The sequence below is a fragment of the Artemia franciscana genome, chromosome 5 (genome assembly GCF_032884065.1).
Source record: "Artemia franciscana chromosome 5, ASM3288406v1, whole genome shotgun sequence".
Classification (NCBI taxonomy): Eukaryota; Metazoa; Arthropoda; class Branchiopoda; order Anostraca; family Artemiidae; genus Artemia; species Artemia franciscana.
This window is the reverse complement of record NC_088867.1, coordinates 15,828,260-15,847,977: the sequence shown is the minus strand read 5'-3', so window position 1 is coordinate 15,847,977 and position 19,718 is coordinate 15,828,260. Positions and strand designations below refer to the sequence as shown.

The 19,718-nt window shown below is 35.8% G+C and overlaps 2 non-coding genes across 2 annotated transcripts; both read left to right on the top strand.

Annotated features, from left to right (window-relative positions):
* Positions 1 to 14,699: 14,699 nt before the first annotated feature.
* LOC136027792 (U2 spliceosomal RNA) lies at positions 14,700 to 14,891 on the top strand. The gene has a single exon (XR_010617657.1). It is a non-coding gene; the product is annotated as a U2 spliceosomal RNA (small nuclear RNA).
* A 1,034-nt stretch (positions 14,892 to 15,925) lies between these two features.
* Positions 15,926 to 16,041, top strand: LOC136027800 (U5 spliceosomal RNA). The gene has a single exon (XR_010617663.1). It is a non-coding gene; the product is annotated as a U5 spliceosomal RNA (small nuclear RNA).
* The last annotated feature ends 3,677 nt before the right edge of the window (positions 16,042 to 19,718 follow it).

Sequence of the window (19,718 nt, the reverse complement as noted above, 5' to 3'; positions counted from 1 at the left end):
ACAATGTGGAAGATAGATGGAATAATTTCAGAAAAACAATTTGTGAAGTTGCTGATGGTGTCCTAGGGAAGATTGCTAAGACTGCAACTAGGAATATTAGTGAAAAAGCTTTAGGTTTAATAGAGAGTAGAAGGGGTTTGTATAAGAATTATCTGAGTGATAGGTCGTATGAAAACAAAAGGAATGTAAAGAAAGTGGAGAAAGCATTAAAATATGAACTAAGGAGATGTGAAGTGGAGGCGCTGGATAAAATTGCTGAGGATCTGGAAGATGCTGCTAGACGGCATAATAGTAAAATATTATACTGGCATCTTAATAAATTGAAAGGGAATAGCCAATCCGGACTAGTCCCAGTTAAAGATAGAAATGGGGCCACACTTAGTGATAAGGAAAAAGTTAAAGAAAGATGGGTGGAACATTTTGAGAATGTGCTAAACCGATATACAGTTGCAAGAAAAGATACAGATGAAAATGAAAAAGTTTGTGATACCTTGGATGTGAAGGAAGATTTGTTTAGTGAGGAAGAATTGGCGACAGTACTAAAGGGATTGAAAAATAATAAGGCCCCAGGTGCTGATAGTATGATTAATGAGTTTCTTAAATATGGTGGCTCTGAGGTTAGTAATAAGCTACTGAAGATTATGAACGTGATTTTTGAAAAAGGGGAAATACCCAATGATTTTAGGAAAACCTTAATTAAACCACTGTATGAGAAAGGTGACAAGAGTGAGTGTCGTAAATATCGAGCCATTAGTTTGGTCTCTGTAGGTAGCAAATTACTGAGTAATATGATACTTTTTAGACTGAGACATGCTGTAGACAAAGTTTTAAGGGAAGAACAATGCGGTTTTAGAAAAGGTAGAGGCTGTGTCGACCATGTTTTCACTCTTAGGTTAATAATTGAGAAGTCCCTTCGTTGTCAAACACCTTTGGTCCTTAGTTTTATCGATTATGAGAAAGCTTTCGATTCTGTTGATAGAACAGCGTTAACAAAGGTCTTATCGTTATATGGTATACCAGACAAATACATTAAAGTGATTTGCGCTATGTACAAGAATAATACTGCTGCGGCTAAGGTAGGAAATGAGGTTAGTAACTGGTTTTGTATTAAATCAGGAGTTAAGCAGGGTTCTGTTCTATCCCCCTTTATATGGATCATTTTGATGGATATCGTCTTAAGGAGCACAGGAAAGGCAATTGGAGACCATGGAATCAAATGAGGACGAAGAACGCTCCTGGACTTATATTATGCTGATGATTTAAGCATATTAGATGAAAGTGTGAGCAAAATGAATGAATTTTTAGAGGTTTTACGAGTTCAGGGTGCTAAAATAGGCTTTAAAATTAATGTTAAGAAGACTAAGTCACTAACGCTAGGAATAAGTGAAGATGAACAGGTGACATTAGGTAACGAAAAGATTGATCAGGTTGGCAGCTTCAGTTACCTTGGTAGTATTATTAGTAAAGATGGTGGGAGCAGTGAAGATGTTAAAAGTAGAATAGCTAAAGCTCAGGTGTTTTTTCACAGTTAAAAAAAGTTTGGAAGAATATAAAGATAAGTCTACAAACCAAGATTAGATTATTGGAAGCTACAGTGACGACAGTGGTCAAATATGGCTCTGAAGCATGGGCACTCCGAAAAGCAGATGAAAATTTACTAGATGTTTTCCAGAGAAATTGCCTACGGATTGTTCTGGGTACTCGGCGGACTGACCGTATTTCAAACAGTAGGTTGTACGAAAAGTGTGGTTCAATCCTGCTTTCTGGGGCTATAATGAAAGAAAGATTGAGATGGTTAGGCCACGTTCTACGGATGAAGGATGACAGATTACCGAAGATTGTCCTTTTTGGCCAACCGTCTGGGGCTACACGGAAAGCAGGTCGTCCTTGTCTGGGTTGGGAGGATGTCATAAATAAAGATTTAAAGGAAATGGGAACTTCCTGGGAGGGTGTAAAGAGGGAGGCTTTAAATAGATTAGGTTGGAGGAGGAGCGTGCGTAGCTGTGTTGGCCTCAGGCGGCTTGATGCTGCAGTGAGTTATTAGTAGTAGTAGTAGTAGCATATTAATAGTTACCGCAGTACATTTCTATACAAATATAGGCTTGGTGCTGCAGTGAGTTATTAGTAGTAGTAGTAGTAGCATATTAATAGTTACCGCAGTACATTTCTATACAAATATACTGTTTGTTTGTCTGTTACACTATTTAAAATCTGTTTAAAAAAAAAACAAAAAAAGAGAAAAAACAAAAAAAATATGAAAAAAGAAAAAACTAAAACAAAATAAAAAAAATCTAAAAAATTAAAAAAATCAAGAAAAAGGAAAAATCTGAAAAAATAAGAAAGGTAAAAATTTAAAAAAGGAAAAAATAAAAAAAATCTAGAAAGAAAAAAATAAATAAAGAAGAAGTAAAAGATATATCTATATATAACGTCATATTCAAAATGACGTCATTGCGATATAAGGAAGCTTTTATCTATCTATCTATATATATAAAAATAAGTTGTCTGTCTGTGTGTCTGTCTGTGGATGGTGACGTCAGGTGACGTCATGTTTCTGTGTTGACTGACGTCATGTCCGAAGATATACTCCATCGAAAACAGTTAGAGACGTCAGATATGACTTTTGATTTTACATCAGAAATTTATAACTACACTTTAGTTGTTATAGAAGATTTGTGTGTACGTATGGCAAACAAACCTCTTCAGGATTTGGGAATGCCTTCACCTAACCGTATTGCTGCTGTTTCGACATGTGTAGAATTGGATCGTGAACAAAGTTACAGTACGAGTGATCTATTGTCGTATGTACAAAATAACATTTCCAAGTTAACGTCGGAACAAAAAGACATTTATGATACGATGGGAGATTTCAGGCAAACATTACCTATAATACTTAAATCAACTCCTGCAGACGAAATGAATGCTTGCCTGAAAAATTCTAATTTATGGGCACGCGTAAAAACATTAAAATTAACTACAAATATGCGTGTCCGATTGCAAAACGATGACTCTGGTCAAACATTTTCAGATCAATTGCTGGCAATGGGAAACGGAAAGCTCCCAGTAGACTCAATTTCAGGACGTATACAACTACCTGCTGATTTCTGTAATTTAGTGACGTCCAAAAATGAATTGATTGAAAAAGTATTTCCGAATATTCTAAAAAATTATAAAAATAATAAATGGCTAAGTGAAAGAGCGATTCTCGCACCCAAAAATATAGACGTCCAAGAAATCAACAATATTGTTTTAATACTTTTAAGAAATATAAACCCACCAAAGCTTTGCAATGGCACTCGACTTGCCGTAAAAAAAACAATGGAAAACCTAATAGAGGCCACAATCTTGACAGGGCCTTTTGAGGGTGAGGCTGTTCTTATTCCTCGCATTCCCATGATTCCAACGGATCTGCCTTTTCAATTTAAAAGATTGCAATTCCCAATTCGATTAGCATTTGCAATCACCATTAACAAAGCTCAAGGTCAATCATTAGAAAAATGTGGTATAGATCTTAATACTGATTGTTTTTCCCATGGACAATTGTACGTTGCATGTTCGAGGGTCGGTAAACCTGACAATCTATTTATATGCAGCGACAATTGGACAGCGAAGAATGTTGTATATTCGCAAGTTTTACGCAGTTAATTTGTATTTTGGAACCAAATGAAGCGGTTAATTATCCATCTGAATTTTTAAATTCCATAGATCCTTCAGGGTTTCCACCACACGTGCTACAACTAAAAATAGGCGTACCAATAATACTTTTAAGAAATATCAACCCACCAAAGCTTTGCAATGGCACGCGACTTGCCGTAAAAAAAACAATGGAAAACCTAATAGAGGCCACAATCTTGACAGGGCCTTATGAGGGTGAGGCTGTTCTTATTCCTCGCATTCCCATGATTCCAACGGATCTGCTTTTTCAATTTAAAAGATTGCAATTCCCAATTCGATTAGCATTTGCAACCACCATCAACAAAGCTCAAGGACAATCACTAGAAAAATGCGGTATAGATCTTAATACAGATTGCTTTACCAATGTACAATTGTATGTTGCATCTTTGAGGGTCGGTAAACCTGACAATCTATTTATACGCACAGACAATGGGACAGCGAAGACTGTTGTATATTCACAAGTTTTACGTAGTTAATTTGTATTGTATCTATCTATCTATCTATCTATATAAAAACGAGTTGTGTGTATGCATGTTTGTTTGTTTGTAAAAAGAGCGTTTGCATATGACGTCATTATTAGTACATACGGCTTTGTATATGGACAGACAATGGGAAAGCCAAGAATGTTGTATATTCGCAATTTTTACGTAGTTTGAAACACATATATAAATCTATCTATATTCACAGGTGGGACACAGGGACACAACTACAATGGCGCGTAACTAATATGGCACGTAACGACTTACGCGCGGGGGGGGGGGGGCTTGGCGGGGGGGGCGCGAAGCGCCCCACCAACTAGGTGTTGGGGTGGCGCGAAGCGCCACCCCAACAGCTAGTTTTAATATATAATGTCATATTCAATATGACATCTTATTCAATGTAAATGTTTGCGGCTCAAACAGAGAGTACCACTAATCCTACAATGGCACCAAAAAGGGCACACCATGAGGAAACACCAGAGATAACGTAATAGAGGCAACAATCTTGATAGGGCCTTCTGATGGTGAGGCTCTTCTTATTCCTCGCATTCCCATGATTCCAACGGATCTGACTTTTCAATTAAAAAGATTGCTATTCCCAATTCGATTAGCATTTACAATCACCATCAACAAAGCTCAAGGGCATTCATTGGAAAAAATGTGGTATAAATCTTAATACAGATAAAGAGTCGATAAACAGGACAATCTATTTATATGCACAGACAATGGAACAGCGAAGAATGTTGTACGTCCACAAGTTTTACGCAGTTAAAAATTAGCACATATCCGTTGTATATACATATGAGAATCCATATATAGAAGCCTGCCGCGTGCCACTAGATGGGGCCAAGCGGCGATGCCACCTGGTCCCAGCTAGTTGCTGGATAAGATTGCTGTCAATAACATAGTCTCGTTTTGTAACTTCGCTGTTAAGATACTAGCTACTATTATTATAAGCCTACAGGTTTTTACTTGGCTGTAACAGAAAGTAATTCTTTATATGAGAATTTTGTATGTGACGTTGGTTAAAATAATCAAATTGAAACACTTGAATTATATAAAATGAATCAAAATAGTATTATTGACTTTACGAAGAGAGTAAAAATGAAGTTACAATATATTACAGAAAATATCAACCTTACTTTGCATGCCAAGATAAATACAAGTTGAATTCTGAAGAGCTGCCACCACTTATCATTACCGACGGTTACCTGTACGTGGAAGAAGAAATCCAAGGGACAACGAGATTTTTTTACATTAAAGTTTAATTAATAAACAAATTCACTAACAACTTTAAAGCATTTCACTCTTACGGTGCTGAAATTTATTTCAGCACCCTAAATTGTAACTCGTTCAATCAAAGATTGACACCATAAATACTGAGAAAGTCACTGTAAATATATCCACGACACCAAAGATAGAATAAAATAGTGCATGAAAACCACAGCTTTTGGTTGAAAAATACTGAACTCGCTTCCGATTTCCAATAATATTATTTTCACTTTGCTCAAGGAATTTTTTAATGTGAGGCGTGTAGAAAGGTTAAAGTAAGACAAGATGATCGAAAAATTATATATTTTAACCTATTTGAAAGTTGCATAGGCAATGAGCCGTCTTTACAGTTGATGGGCAACTATTAACAATGATAAGGGTGTTGTTAACTTTTTAATATGGTCGAGTTTTCAAAGATGTTGCAATAAGACTTGTATTTGGACATATAGAGGTCCAAACAGAGTACATTTATTAATTGATTTGTATTTATGGTGCCAAGTCTAATAGAACACTTCCATCTGGGGTAATTTCCCCATAGGTTTCAAATTGATTTAGCGAGATTAATGCTATACTCGCCTCCAACAGTTCAGCCAAGGTACACTCTACATTTACTCTGCCCGTTTGGACAATACTCATATCGTGAGAACCAGACAAATCCAACTCAAGGATACCATGAGTTTTTGCAAACATTTCTTCGGTTATGTTATTTTCAAATGATTGTGAATCTCGACCTAGGGGTTGCATCGTCAGTTAATATAAGATCCTGTAGGATTTATTAACAGATAATTTGTAGAGGGGATTTCCATTTACTTCACATACAAGAGATAAAAGTCCAAACATTTCAAATTTATGTTGGGAATTTGTTCGTAATTCTATGGCACTAGCTTTTTTTTAAGGCCAAAGTAAGTTTTGAAGAAATTTTACAATTAATAAATGACAAGTCGGTGTAGGTACGTGTACCTGTAGCAATATATCGTTGATTCGTGATTGTTTGAGAAAATAGCAGTTTGATATTATTGAAACTACTTCTTAATTTCTCTATTGCCAAAGCAATAGAACCCGTAAGTAGTTGTTTTCGTACATGAAGTATTGCCGAGGTGAGAGAGATTGTTGCATCAGGTTCAGTGTCAAGCACTCTTCTCAAAATCAATTTGGACAGAGAAAATAGTAGCTTTATATCAATCTTAACGTTAGGAGGCACCATTGAGGTATATTAGACATCTCATCATTTATTTTCCCAGCTAAGGGTAAATCCTTAGTTGTCGCATTTCTAAGTACATTGCTAGTGTCAGTGTCCGTTTTATATTCATATCCAATAGTCGAACATCTCAACAGCTTATAGACAATTGGAGTCATCAACATGAATTTTATGTAATCAGAATAGTTTGAAATATTATTGCTTGTGCTCATCAACATCCCATTTATGTAGACACTGATTTGCATAAACAAATTCTGTAGTGCACAATTTTCGTAGGATAACCTTTCGGCCGTGCTTGGTATTTTCATTGTTAGATTTTATAACCATATGTAAATCTATAAATATGGAAGTCAAATCTTTGAAATGATCTTCATTTGAAGAAATTTGATAATCTGCGTTTTCAGAGAATTGAAGTTGTGGGTAAAATTGTTCATAGTAACCATTTTTTATGCTTACATGAACGTTTTCCACATCAAAAATATTTAGAGATTAGGCAACTGAAGGATGAAATTCTTTATCTGGTTGATATGCCATTTCTAGGAAAAGAAATCATTTTTCTATCTTAGAATTTCTACTCTTGGCTTTCATTCCTTTTTTGACAAGATTGATGTTTTACGCTTCTGACCTGAGTTGAGATTGATGAGTGATGGGGCATTTCTTGCTTTTTTAAAACCTTTTCCACTTTGTAGTGATTTCAATTGCTTGCCAGGGGATCACGCGCTGGACCTGAGATTTTATGAAACATTCTCTTTAAAATCCATCCCAGAACCCCAATCTTGTAATTTAGAGGATGCATAATTCGTGACAACCGGGGTAAATTTTTTCGTTTATCCAGAGGGTAATTCACAGCGAAACAACTTAGCAAATCAATTTCTGAGACCATAACCAGACATATGACCCCTGTCATAGTCCATTCACTACCAGCAACAATATTGTTATTTAAAACTGCATTTCTTTTTTTCCTATGTAGTAGGACCATATTTGAGTTTATGATCATGAACATTGTGAAATTTGGATCGGTAATGATTCGAGCAGATTCTTTTAATTCGGTTACTATGTCAGAACGACTCCTGTGATGCACGCTCTCGCACATTTTACTGAACGTTGGGTTTAAAAAGAGTTCAAATATTTCTTTTTCACCCTTTGTTTTGCATCATATCTTTTGTTGACGAAGGTGTCACTTACAGTTCCCCCAGTGATATTTTAATTTTAATTCAGTATAGAATCTAGACATACATATCGTACAGTGATAACATGCTCTCCACGCACCTTTCTATTTCAATTAATGTCCAACTAATATTTGGGATATAAGATATGTCCAATCCATCAGGTTGAGTAGCAAGCTCGTATAGAAGCCGATGTTTCACCTATTCAATGGACGGAGCCCTCACTGAATACATCACCCCCTTTTTTCTTTCAGTTCACCTTCTTCATACTCTGTTTCTTACTGTAAAACAGAGGTCCAAATCTGTAAACGCTTGTTAAACCTCTCCAAAATGTTTATCCCCTTAAGTGTTACAGGATAACACTTAAGACAGCAAATGTGTCTTAGTGGGATCCTTTGCTGAGGCTCAACGCTCTGCAGCAATGACAGCGTACTTGAAGAACTCTAAGCTCGTATCGAAAGAAAATAATTATACTTCTCTAAAACCCTTTAAATATTCTTTATACTTTGCATCGCCTTCCCCCTTCCACCTGTAAAACAAATTTTCTTTTAAATTTAGTTACATTGACATCTAGATTCTCTATAAATAAAACTACTGACCTGCTCCCGTTTTCATTAAGATTTTCCACCATATTCATAGTCCTTTCCACCTAATCTGAAAAGACACCTTCAAAATTATATCGGTCTGGAAGAAGTATCTGGATTTCAGTTTGCAGGTATTGCGAGTACACCTCATTTGACTTTTCCTTTAAAAAATATTTTTGGAGTGATAGATGCTTTAAAACTGTCCCCACCCCCTACCCCTCAAATCTGTTTTTCAAGAAGAGCCTGAATCTTGCTTACATAGGAATGGACTATGTCAATTGTATCCGTATGAATACTACCACTTGTAAAAGTATTAAATGGGTCTCTAGACTCAGCCCTAAACACATAAATATTACGCAAAGTAGAATTGGCTAAATAAAAATCAGGTAAAACAGGGGGTGAACCACTTCCAATTTGTCCTACTCCTTCCTTTTCACTCTTACTTTGCGGGACGGGCACTTTTTCTATCTTGCTTGCTGACAGCTGGTCAAACCATTCATAGTCCTTATTGAGGCCAAGATTCCGCACCAACACGTCTAAATCAAAGATAGGGGAGCCATATTAACAGGGTTAACCCCCACACTTAGCTTCCCCCCTCCCTTCATGCTCACTCTGCTATAGGCTTGTTCCAACTCCTTTAATATTTAAATGTTCTCGGAGATATTGTAGGTCCCTTGATATTTTTGTATATGAGCCTAAAAATGGTAAGAGCGTATTAGCTCATTGAAACACTTTTGATTTCACCCTGGAAAAGGTTTTGAATTAGGCTGAAAAACAATATGATACTAGTTGGTAAAATGTTTGAGGGAGGTGCTGGCTTATATTTAAGATTGGGCGTTCTGAGTTAGAAGGACCTCGCTACTACCTAAGGGTTTCATGACCAGAAAGTATATTATTAATATACCCAAAATGACTTCGGTTGTATTAACATTATACTATAGGTTTGATAACGAGAAATTATTCCATTCGTCGGCCTCCAAAGTGACACTTCAGATGTGATGGGACCAGACTACCAGCTAAAGGTGCAATGACCATAAATTATTCTACACCTGGGTCCACAATTGGCATTTCTTATTTCCCAAGGAAATCCGACAGAAGATCATCCATGCTGGAACATCATTGGCAACATGGAAAAAGAGTGACAATTGTTATTCCATGATTTTAAGCTTTAAAAAGAATTTATATTAGGCTGAGAAGGATTATTAATCGAAAGATTAGGATCCTTCAATTCCTTTCTTAGGGCCACAGTAAAACGCTAAGTTTTCAGCACTAGAATGAAGGATATTGAAAAAATACCTTATTTTCGAGCCTTGTTAGGTTTATCCCACTCCAATTGAATCGGAGAGGGGCCATCTTCATACTTTGATTAGATACAAGTGTAGTGCCATCTTTGGATAGTCTTTCAAATATACTTTATAAATGTATAACCAAATAAATAGCTTAGACTCCCAACAGCAGTAGTATCACCTCAATTTGTTTAAACCGGCCTATAGCCACTATTCCTTTTTTCCTTTGATGATTTAAGACGACGAAGAAGTTTAACGACGGTCCCCCTCAAGAAGAAGCCGTTATTAATTCTCTTGAACATGTAGGTTGTTCTTATGTAATAGGAAATATTTTTAAAAGATGCAGGTGCTTGTTACTTCCTAGTTTCTTTGATTGTTTAACAATCTTGGGTGCAGGAAAAATGCTTCTGGGGCCCTTGCTGAATCATGATTCCATTAGATGTTGTATAATAGGGAATGTTTTCTTCAAGATATAGGTGTCTGTTACATAATAAAGAGTGTTTTTCTTTGATTGCTTAAGAGTCTATGAGGGTTAAGAAAAAACCTTCAGGACCCTTCAATTAAGGTCATGGTCCAAATTGATAATAAACCAATATTTTCGTACGTAACACACACATAATCTTTTGCTATCTGCAAACAAAGGATTTTCCACCATTTCTAGGAGCAGAACCGTCATACAGTCTAGACGTAAATTGATTTTCTAGGAACAATGGCATGCTGTTCAACTAGCAGAAAAAACAAAAGATGTCCCTCTATACCCAGGATCAAATGTGTCACGTGATCCTTTTATTGATTTTCTAGGAACAATGACTGCCTATTCTTTTAGTGAGAGGGTGTAATTTTCTATTGTCTCAGACGATATAGGACCACGTACTTAAATGGAAATTTCATCAGTTTTGTATTAGATGTGGAACCTGATACATCAATATTTTTTAAAATGGATATGTCCCAAATATACCAACGGGCAAGCCTCTGTGTATATACCCCATCCCCCAACGAAAAAAGGGGGACATTATACCCAAATGTAACCTACAAAAGATAAAACCTCTACGCCTTCCTCATAAAAAGCCTCATCGTTGATAAATTTATCTTACTACTATCGCATAGAAATATATAATTTTCTCGTTTATATTTTCAATATGTCTTTCACTATTCTAGCAAAAGAGTAAACTTACATCCGTCAACTATTCAGCTTAGGAATTATTTATCACCCGTTACCCTCTTTACGCTAACTGCTAATCACCGTGGCTGCTGAATGCAACCTGGGCTAGGCATTTCAATAAGCTGGTGCATTGGAATTAAAACTTAATTATAGCACGCTGCCATATGTAGGGGTAGTTTTCATAACTGACTAACGTAATGCATTTATTGCTTAATAGTTATTTGTATGCTAAATTCTATTGGAAAGCAAGTTGTGAAAAAGAAGAAAATATTCAGAGAAAAAATCATATATATTTTCGCTAAAATTAAAAGTCGATGGTAAAATCGGTTGAATAATTAGTGAGGTTTCCATGTGGGTAACAGGAAATGTATTCTTTTTAATATAAAAATGAATTATTATGTGAGTCCCCGCCAGCTTAATAAGGTCAGATATAGCCCTAGGCTTTAGATTAGAAATTTTCTGATTGCTTTGCTCTTTCCTCTAGAGTGCTCTATCTATTATACATATTTTTCATAAAAATTTGCCTCTTATAAGAAATGTAGCCTAAATCTCTCAAAGTTTCTAGGCTAGCTACTTTTTCTTATCTTGACATTGGTAAGGATAGGAAAATAAAAACTTTACAGACGAATATATAGACTTAAGTATGTCCTATACTTAATATATAGATTATAATATATATTATAAATTATATATATTAATATATACACTAATATATTAATTATATATAAAATTATATATAAAATATAAAATTATATATATTAATATATACACTAATATTATTATATACTAATATAATAATATATTAATATATACAATCCTGCCGTTGTACGTCATATACGAGCTATGAATGTATATAGTGAATGTAATTTAATTGTTTAACCTTGAAGTATTGATTTTCATCTTTTTCTTTTTCCTTTTTTTTCTCTATACTCCGCCATGTTGTTGTTATGATGGTGAGCTACTACTGCCCTTCTGTTGACAAGTGGCTGGCTATTTTGCCTCCAGAGGGAGAAGCCTTTGTGATGGGCCAATGGGCCTGTACGAAATTGGAAGGGAAATGATTCTTGTATTTATTTGTTAAGCCCTTAGATGATTTAAAAGCGATTCAAGTCCCAGCTACATTTAGTCCTCTTTTGTTTCGTCTTAAAAAGTAACTATTTCTGGATTTATTATCCTTAGAGCATAGCCACTTAATTTACTTAGGCTAAAAAGTAAAAGGCAAAGCATTGCTCAAGAAATGTGTATCTGCGACCGTGAATTAACCTGAGAGAGAACCTCCAACAGGTTGAACCCAACCCACCGTGAATTAGAATGAGAGGGTTGACTCTAGTTCAGCGTTGTCGAGTGATAGCCATTTGAGGAAAATTTTCAAGTAATTTAACCCGTAGTCAACCTGCGTGTGTTGAAAAAAAAACACACCTGCGTGTGTTTTGAATTTAAAAAAGAGGGAATAGTTGTGGGAAAAGTGGAAGTCATGGCCAATTGTAAAAAAAAGCCAAGACAGATTGTTGAATTAAGTGGGCTGCCCAGTCAAGGGTTAATTTTATCCCTTTGATTGCCGTTGTTACTGTCTGCCATTTATGCCACACCTTTCCGTGCATGTGTGTCCCTTCACAAATGCCAAACTAGAGTCGTACCTGTTGGAGGTTCTCGCTGGGGAACACACACAGGTTGACTACGGGTTAAATTACTTGAAAATTTCCCTCTCATGGCTATCACTCGACAACGCTGAACTAGAGTCAACCCTCTCATGCTAATTCACGGTGGGTTGGGTTCAACCTGTTGGAGGTTCTCTCTCATTTTAATTCACGGTCGCAGAAAGGGGGAAGCAGCATATTGACAAATTTGGCAATCTATTTACAACTGATTACCCCGCCAAAGAAATGAATATGAATAGAAATAACGAGTCCAATTCAAGGCCTACAAGGGCCTCCTGTAATCTGCCTCGACTCTTATGCAAGTGAACTTGCATATATAAGCCAAGGGATTTGGGCCAGAAACAAAAATTTCAACTGTCTGTAATTGACTACAAAAAGTCGAGTAGATGGGCTAGATGGGAACCCCAAATGAGAATGAGTATATTGTTGGTATATGTGAAGCGGATGGTTACTACCACTTGAGCAATGGTCTAACCATTGACGGCTTTAAGGATTCGTGCTTTAAGCGCGGCAAACCATAGGCTCAATGAAATACCCTATGAAAGAGGAATATGGTGTTGGCATGAACTCTTTCTACTAAGTCCTTCGAGTTCGACTTCATCTTATTGGACTTTTTTTTTCATTTCTTTTGCTTTTCTACAGTGGCATAATTTCGTCAAAATCCAAACTTGAAGGGGATGGAGGAGCAAAGATGGAACCCTTTGTCCAAAATAAAGTGAAAATAGCAGTAAAAACTAAAAAGAAGCCATTTGGTACCACAGAGGCACTATTTAGTACTCTAAAAAAGCTATAAATTTACTTTAAAAAAAAGAAAAAAAAGAGATGTGTTTCTGTAGATCCTTAAATTTATAGGTTTATATTAGTTTAGACTCAATTTTGGAAGAAATTAAATTTCAGAAGGGGGTAGGGGAATGAGGTTTGGGGGAGAGGAAAAACAAGGTTTGGGAGGGGCAGTTGCACCTTCCAGCTCCATAACAAATTACGACCCTACTTTTCTATGGTTTCGAACCTTAGAGTTGTTTAATAAGCTTTGATCAAATTCTCCTATAAAACTGGAATTCTACTTGAAGGCCATCTATTCTTCAAGACAGTCTTCTGGGCTACATGGTTAGTAAGAAAATGGAATTATAGAATTACTCAAGTAAATGACAAATGAAAAGGACTTATACATACTTATACAATAAAGTAAGCAATCATTTATTTGATAAAGTCTCACTGTTTCGTGTCTGTATATCTTTCTTAGGTGATTGAAAATTCAGCTTTTGTTTCCATATTTGAAGCAAATTTAATAATGTCTTAATAAAACTTGCATTGTTACCATGTAGTATATATGGAAAACCAGTTGTTTTAATTCGGGGAAGGAAATTTTCTCTACAAGATGTTTTTCCTGCATTCCTCCTCTTAGATTCGAAAAAATCTCTTCGTGGTATTATCATTGAAAAAGTGCTTGTTTTTTTTTTTCTTTGTATTTTTGTTAAAGAAATTGAAAAGACAACGAGATTCCCCTGCCTGGAATCTGGAGAATACCGGATTTCACTCCCTCTCCCCTTCCCCTTGGGCTGTCTGTTTACAAATCTATTTTCAGCAAGGAATACAAAAAAAAAACAAAAAAAAAAACATCGGAAACTTGTTTAAATGCATTGCGCTACGTTTTAACGAGTCGGACAAAAATATCGGGGGTTAGCTCATTGGGTTCAGCCTTGTCCCCTAGTTTCCATGAATTGGCGCTTTTGATCAATACCAGTGGTGTTGACTGGTGGATTGACAATTTTTATTGCAAATGAGGGTGTTTTTTGGGGTGTTTTTGTAAAAAAAAAGTAAAAAAACAAGAGAATTGTTCTCTCTGGATTTCGAAAAAAACTCTTCTCTGTCCCCCACCCCCTTAATTGCCGTGAATTAACGTTATTCATCAATGCTGGTTCCGATCATTGTCAGCTAAAGGGCCAAGAGAATATTATCTCTGATTTAAGGTGTTATCTTTTCTGTTGGCTTTTTGAGTGACAATTTTGTCCAAGTCTTGATTGGAAAATTTACCGTTTACCATTAAAATTTGGAGACAAACTTTGATATAACGGGAAATGTTTCGTACTGTTTACAAAAATCTAAAAACAAAGTGATAAGTTAATTGAATGTTATTTGAGAATTGGGACCGAAATAAATTTTGTGACAAACTTTGTTACTCGTATTCTTGAAATTATTTTGACAATCCTTGTTAAGTTATCGCTTCTCGGCCTTTTGGCTAAAATCAAAGTGTAGTACCTATTCTTATCAGTTTAATATCTGATACGGCCCCTACATGGGGCCCAGAATATTAAACTGATTTTTGGAAACCGGAGGGATGTCGGGGCTTGCTCCACTCCCTTCACGCGTTGGTCCGGTAGAGCAGTACCTCTGGGATCGGCGTACCCTTTTCGAGGGGAAACCAAAGTCCATGAACCCCTAACCAATAATGGGTACAATACGTTATTCAAAGTGAAGAGAGACCCTGCCGTTAGTTACTTAGTCCTTGAATACATTGAAAATAATTTTCTTTTTCCATATGATAAAAAGAAGAAACACAGTATAAAATTTACAAAAATTAATGGTGAAAAAGCCAATGGGTGGACGCCATAATTAATTTAAAGTGCCCAAGCTGGATCCAAGTCCCCATGCATCTTTATCGAAAATAGTTCGTAATTATAAACTGCTGAAATTTAAATTGAGCCAATATTCGATAAAATGGCTGAAGCGATTGTTTTTGGCCTCAGGCGGCTTGGTTCTGCGGTGAGTTGTTGATAGTAGTAATGACTAAAGCCCCTCCCACCCCCTCTATGGTTGTTAGAGAGAACATAATTGGCAAAGTCAGTAGAACGGTCACTGGGTTCTCAGAAATTAGTTTCAACTTTTCAGTAAAATTGATAAGAGAGTGAGAAACCCCTGATTTTCTTTTCTCAAAAAGGTAAACTTGCATTTAAACGATCTAGAGGCTTGCATATGAAAATGAAATGGGGCATTCCTATTTTCAAAAACAATTCAGAGACTTGATTCACTGCTGTGAAAAAAGTTTTGTAAAGCTGCATCTGTTTAATGAATTAGAGTTTCTGAGAAGCATTCAAAGCAACCGGATTTATGTCGAAAGAAATTAGTAAAATGTTGGAATATTTCAATAGGGGGGCCTTTGGCTACAGCAATTGATCGACCATTCAGCTACATTACAATTATATTTGGGCCTGATTACTAAATATTTATGTTATTTTCTGCGGATGTAGTTTTAGTAGCATGTCATTAAAGTTGCCCATGAATTGCTGTTCATTGAATATGTTTTCGCATCATATGATTTTTTGGCCCGTATTTAACTTGATTGAACATTGAATTTCTTATTGCTTTCGAACTTTGTTAAAAAAAAACCACGAGGATTTACTAGGATTTATTTTTATATACCCAAGTCAACCTTAGCAATTTTCATAGCTCTTGCCTCTCCTCATATCGAGTTAATCTTTCGCCTTTTACTAAAGATTGTCGTGGGGAGGGGCACTTGATGAGTCTTAACAAATTTTTGAATGCCGAAAGGCAGACTAGTCTACACAATTGTTGTATGTTTTAATATTTCAAGATTACTTATCTAAATATTAATATTATTTAGATATTATCTTACTTATCAAGATATTACGGTTGTCAGACAAGTAACCCTGGAAAATGCAAGATAATTGAAGTCATTTATGAACAAAAATCCGATCTTTTCAAAAATATAAAACAAATTGTGAACTTATGGGCAAACAGTAAAAAGGGACAGTAATTGTGAAATATGGCACAACTTCCAGGGGTGTCTAAATAAGCTATGTTTATAGGGAAGTAGACGTGATTAGTGTTGTTAGTCGCCTAGTTGCCTACTGTCCTTCTGTTGACAAGCAGGGCTTTTTTATTTTTTCCGAAAATGTGCTTTTTGTGTCATCTCAGATTCCATAATGTGTCACAAAATGTGTCACATTTTTTTTTTGCTACAAGTGGTATCATATTTAATTGTCAAATCTTTATTTAGAGTTTTGAATATGTAATCTTTTCCAAATCAGTTCAAAAAGGAGTAAACTTAAGCTTATCCTATTATCTTGCGATCATGACCTTTTTGTGACGTCATGAAAGTAATAGGAACATTTGATTAAATTAATGTTACACACTATGAATTTGTGTCTGGGCGGCCAACAAGGCAAGTTTACATTTATAAAAGTTTTTGGACAATCCATTCCGACAGTAAATTAAATACTTTTCGCATGACGTCGTAATTGTAATCGGTTAAGCTTTAGTTGACACTCTCGAAAATGGAAAAATACAAGACCACAGTAGGTGCGTTTGAGCTTTTTAGTTTGCGACCATAAAACTTGTCCGAGACCTGGATTCAATCGAGAAGCAATTTGTAAAAATGAACTATAACGCCTGAACACGCTTCTTTTTGTTTTAATATGCTTTGTGCCTACTTTTCTTCTCTTGTACAATATGTCACTTTGACTCGGCAATCGGAACTTATTTCCCAGAAAAAACAGTTCTAACTAGTTGTCTATCAAGTTGTCTGTGGTTTATTGTGCCCTCATTGAAGCTTAGCTTGAACCAACAATTCTACTAAGCCATCTTCCTGTCTTAATGGTTACAACCGTACTTATAATGGACCTAGAGGCCGACGAAAAATGTAAACCAAAATCAATCGCATATTGGTACTAAAATCAAAGATGAATATCAGATATATGAGCACTGAACAACTTGATAACCTCTCACACACAGACCCCCTCCCAAGAACTTCAAGTATATTCGGCCCTGGCTACATCTAGGGCTCATTGGTCCCTTCTTCTTTCTCCTTGAACCAGGCAATATAATATGCTTCCACATATCGGAAGGAATTTCCTAGTCGTGCACGGTTCCTGAGTTACGAAATACCAGCTGCTTTTCATGCATCAGTGAGTCTATCGTGTCGAGAAGTAGACTGTTCCTGAGTTTCGTTTTTATACTTGATAGAACTAAAAATTGACGTTCTGCAGCTGCACTGGAATGCGGAAGAGTACACAGATTTAGCATGAAAAGGGACAGCTCTTCGAACTGTGGCTTGCCTTGAGCATCTTATTCATTAACGTCTTCCAAAAGATCAAAGGAGACATTTGAGTTCCCATGGTTCTGATAATCTAATCCCTGTGCTCACTCATCAAGATCCACTGAGTCTCTGTTACATTCCTTGACTTTTCTACTTCACCTTCATATTTCCCAAGTAAGCTGCTGAACCGACCAGTCAGTTCCACTAGAGTGTCAACTTTTCAGCTCAATGTAGTCACAGGGTCTAAAAAAGCCAGAGCTTTTAAAGCGGGATCAGAGTAATCAATCCATTTCCTCATTTGTTTGATAACTCCTACAAGGAAGCACAGGCAGTTCAACCTAAACTGTTTGAGATCATTCAAGGGTATCACATCCTTGTATTTCAGCACGTGTATTTCGGTATTTGGACCAACAGAAATCTCGTAGATTTTCTTGAAACAGCCTGAGATCATGGGTATGACAAAAGCACCATCATTCTCTAAGATGTCAGTTTTGACAAAAGACTTCATGATAGACTTCATGGTTGCCCTTGAGCTGGAAAGGATTTTGTGAAGCCGAGTGTCACTACTCTGGAACTCCAAATTCAAGCAACTGATCTTGTTGACCTTTTTCATCCTTTTTAAGTGAAACAAGGTAAGGTTAGAATGAAGTAATCTTGTTTGAAAATAGAAGTATGTTCAGTTAAAAATTCTGAAGCTATATGTATTTACTCAATATGTAAGCCATTCAACTAGCTTCAATCTAGTATTTTTGTCATGTTTGTTGGTGCCTTTTTAAGCCAGATGCATTATTCTGAAGAAAAGACTTCTCTGGAAATTTGTAATCTTATCCGAGATACCCCTCCTGTACTCTAAAAAATGTGAGTTGTTGCTTATGCATACAGCTTTGGTAAACTGCATGCTGTTTACTTTTTACTATTAATTACGTACCAGTTGGATACATCACATGCTCAATCAAGCAGCCAATTAAGCTCAGATATTTGACGCGCATTTTGATTTGAAATTTCCACCTATGGCTGTTTCCTTCTCGTGGTTTAAATTTTAAATATGGTGATGGTATCTGTCCTGTATTCCGCACTGTTTGTGTACTACTGGCACTGTTAGGTAGTGATGTTCCCCTCCGTTAATATGTAGCTTTTCTTGAGGTAGAAAACTGAAATTTTACTTTTCTTTCATCAAACAGTTCGTGGTAACGAACTGTAATAAGGAGTGTTAACTGTAACCCGGCTCAATAGTAACCGAAACTATAAAAATGGAATTTTGATACCAATAGTTACATCAAAAGAATTGCATTTTAATGCTGATTTTAAATATATAAATTTCATCAAGATCAGTTATACCCATCAAAAGTTACAAGCCTGAGAAAATTTGCCTCATTTCAGAAAATAGGGGGAAACATCCCCTACAAGTCATACAATCTTAACTAAAATCACACCATCAGATTCGGAGCATCAGAGAACCTTATTGTTGAAGTTTCAGGCTCATATCTGCAAAAATGTGGAATTTCGCATTTTTTGCCAAAAGACAAATAAATTATTCTTAGTAATTTCAACCATCTATTTTATGACCTTTGTGATTCAGAGCTCATTCTTGAGGAATTTAAGCTTTAAGATAAAGAACGAGGTATCGACGAGGGTCGAACCCTCTCATACACGCAATAAAAACATACGAATATAGAAGTTTGTTACTTAAATTAATTCGTAAGTTATGAATATATTTTACAAATGAAAACGTTTGTAAAAAATTAAAAGTTCTAGTTGATTTCTTAAGTAATCAAATAATTGGAGTGTAACTAGGCCTCCTCCTTCGCTCCTTTTTTCTCAAAATCTTCCGATTAATGGCAATTAATTAAAATGCAAATTTCGTTTCAATTATTTATGTGCGGAGAGTCAAGATCAAAACATGCATTAATTCAAAAACGTCCAGAAATTAAATAAAAAAAAACAAGTTTTTTTAAATGAAAGTAAGGAGCAATATTAAAACTTAAACGAACAGAAGCTATTCCATATATGAAAGGGACTGTTCTCTCCTCAACATCCTGCTCTTTACGCTAAAGTTTGAATCTTTCTCTCAAGTCTACTTTTTATATCAGTAAAAAATTTTCTAGCATTACTATAAGAATAACAGAAATTATTTTGTATATAAGGAGAGTTGCCACCTCCTCAACATCTTGCTGTTTACGCT